Here is a 3,628-nt window from a genome sequence, read left to right as displayed (position 1 = left end):
CTCAAAATGATTACAATCTAACCGTGGAAATAAATGAATAAGTAAAACGCTTATAATAATTTTTAAGAACAGTACAGGAGGTTCTCTGGACCAAACTTGCTTATCAATTGAGAGGCATACATGTTGAACCCTGTGACATTGGGAAATGATATTTCAATATGCAAAAGAACCAGGGGTAGGGGACTGGGGAAGTTTCCAGGACCAAATGAGAAAGCCAGGAGCTTGAGACACTCAGAGGTCTCAGCTGCCTTTCAGGATCTGGCAGGGGAGGGGGTTGGTGAGGGCAGGGCTCAGGGGGAGAGGGGAGGGTTCTGACGGAACAGTCTCTCCCGGCAGCAGCTTCTGCCCTGCTTGGCTAGGATCAGAGGCAGCAGGGCAGCCCCCTGCCCTCCATTAGCCAACTTGGAGCACAGCCATGGAGTTAGTCAGCTGGCAGCTGAAATGTCTGGGCATCTCTGTCTGGGGAAAAGGTGCCAGCAGGCCAGGAAGAAGGAAAATGAGCCCATGGGTCCATGTGTATGTAAATGTAGGACATGGGTGTGTAGCCTCACCCAGAAAAGGGAGAAGTCAGAGTTGTAATTATGAAGGTAAGCAGCACAGACATCAGGAGAACCCCATTGCCTCCCAAACCCTCGACACCCATGTCCACCTCCCTGAGAAGAGAGCAAGACAGCAAGCGACCTTCTCCTGCAGCTCAGGCAGCACAAATCTCACTCCAGACCTGGCTTGGTCATGGCTGGCCTGGGCTCCCCCACTCTCAGAGAACCCACTGTGATCACCAGGGCAAGAAAGAGGAGGAAAGCAGGTTTTCTCTAGGTCTTAGCACTGCATATTTTATGATTCCATGAAGGAAGGAGAGCAGTGTCAACACATGGGTTGATTCTAAATTGTTGGATGGACATAACTTGGTGGACAGCCTGGAAAAAGAAAACTCTCTTAAATACATGTTTTTGAGTGAGTTTCCTTTTTGATTCTTATTATCTACGGAAAACAGAGGACCAGACAGTCTACAAACCTTTATGTAGAATGAGGAAACCGGGGCTTTTCAGCCTAGACCTTTCCTAAGCTTTTTCATGAACATGCTTTTTCAAAACATTCACTGAATTTGTTTTTCTTTTTCATACAACACTTACACGTAGTAGAAGAAGTGAAACTATAGGGAACTATAAAACTAATACCTAACCCACAACCCACCCACTGTTAGAACTTCCACAGGTCCTAAACATGCCTACTGTAGGATGCCCCTGTCACATTAAAATATTCCCACCTTAAAAGTTATCAAGTTGAAACCTCATTGCCTAACTTTTAATAAAACCTTTCCTTGATCTTTAATAAAAAAAAACAAACAAAAAAACAAATAAAAAAAAGAAATTATCAAGTTGAGTTGAAATTGTCTAGTTGATATAATGTCACATTTTGCAAACCTTTGAATAAATGTTTAATAATTGTGATTTTGCCTTTAAACATGTTTTGAAGGCAATATATTTTGTTTTCCATATCTCAAATATTTTTGAGAGCTGTTGAAAACTCTGTAGGCCCCAAGCACTGTGCCTGTTGAGACAAATGAACAGAAGTATCCTGCCTAGTGAAAAATAATGCTAACAGCAATGTTAATATTGAAGAGTATATCCTGCCAGTCACTCTCTCTGTATTTATCATGGTTAACTTATATGGCCCATTAGTTTTTGTTTTTAAGATTTTACTGGGGAATTGGGGGGAGGGGGACAGCGCTGGGGAATCGGGGAAGGGGAACAGACAAGTTGCCGTCCTTTTGTTCTTCAGTCTAGTTGTGGAAGACATCGCTTCACTGACCCATGTTGGTGCCATCATTGCGCTCTTCCCGAGTGAGGCAGTCTCTCGCTGGCCATTGGACGGCCACTCACAGTGGCTCACAAAAGTGCACAGAAGCCCAGCTCCAGGTCGAGCTGTTGTTCACCATCTTAATTAACTGTAGAGGGTGCAGCGTCACTGGCTCATGTGGGATCCGAACTGGGACCGTGCTGCTCAGAGCTGGCGTACCAAGCCAACCCCTAACCAATGCACCACTCGGCTGGCCCTGGCCCATTAGTTTTTGAATACTGTCTTTTTTATTCTGTATTGTTCATCCAGCATTTCCCAAATTGTGCCTTCAGGACACACACACACTCACCCCGCTTGCCCATGCTACAGCTGCTTCGTATAAGTTCTAGAACCACACACCTGAGGTAGAAAGGCTTAGAGAGAGCTCATTTACCTCAGCCCTGCATTTCACAAGTGAAGAAACTGAGGCCTGAAGAAATGACTTGCCCCACGTCAGTGATCAGACTCAGAATTTAGGCCGATGGACCAGGTAGTGGGTGAAGAAGCTACTGTTTGCCTTGAGTGCCTCTGCCCATCCTTCAGGGCTGGCTCTCCCTTTCATGGGCACCTTCCTCGGTTGCTCTGTGCTGTCATAGCCTTCCCACTCAACCCCCACTTCTCACAGTTGCCACCACTCTTGACCCAATTTCCCCATCCAAACTCACTTGACTGTTATCCCTTCATTGCATCTGTTGTCACAATGTTGCACAAGCAAATTAGTTTACAAAACATTAGTAAATTTTCATTTTTTTCTCTGATTGTAACAAATGTGCATGGGATAAAATTTGGGGGGGAAATTTAAAAAGAAGCTGATAACAGTATCACCCAGGGATGATCACTGTTAAAATGTGTTGCACAACAAATACAATAGAATCAATCACTGAGCAGCTGTTCTTCTTTGTTTTTGTTTTTTTAATTTTATTGGGGAACAGTGTGTTTTCTCCAGGACCCATCAGCTCCAAGTCCAGTCGTTGTCTTCAATCTAGTTGTGGAGGGCACAGCTCAGGGTGTTCTTTGTTTTTAAATATGAAATATCTCAGGTATGCAAAAATTTTCATTCATTCATTCATTCAATAAGTATTCATTGAGTACCTACTATATGCCAGGCACTGTTCTGGGTTTAGGTATATAATATTGACAAAATAATCCAAGTCCTTGTCCTCATGGAGCTCCCTTCTAGTCGGGGAAGATAGATGGTTAACGAATAAATACAAAATAGGTTTGGGGGTGTTAAATGCTACAAACTAAAACTGAAGCAGAGTAAGGGAGATTGAGAGGGTGTGGAATGTTGCTTTATATGAGATACTTAGGAAGGCCTCCCTGAGAAATGACATTTGATCAGGGTCCATAAGGAAGTGAGAGAGCGAGCTATTCATTCATACATCCATTCATTTCACAAATATTTATTGAACATGTTCCAGACACTGAAGATACAAGCAGAGAATAAAAGTGACATTCCACTCTAAATGTCAACTGTAATTGAAAAAAAAAATAAATGAATAAATACATAAAAAGAAAATAATTAAAATGGGAAAAAAGAATTAGTGGGGTGATCACATTATAAGGTATAAAAACGTCCAATCACTTTATTGTATACTTGAAACTAATATAATATTGTATAGCAACTATACTTAAATAAAAAATTAATTCACTAACCTCAAGGAAATTAAAATATGAATATATTCTATATAAAATCATTTTCTTCCACCCCCACCCCCCAAGAAAGGGAGACATTCCACTCCAGGCAACTGGTCCACCCCTTCTCTGCAGACAACCTGCTGTGTTCTAC

Source organism: Hipposideros armiger, unplaced genomic scaffold (genome assembly GCF_001890085.2).
Source record: "Hipposideros armiger isolate ML-2016 unplaced genomic scaffold, ASM189008v1 scaffold_97, whole genome shotgun sequence".
Taxonomy (NCBI): domain Eukaryota; kingdom Metazoa; phylum Chordata; class Mammalia; order Chiroptera; family Hipposideridae; genus Hipposideros; species Hipposideros armiger.
The sequence above is the reverse complement of the archived record's forward strand: the minus strand, read 5'-3'. Positions refer to the sequence as shown.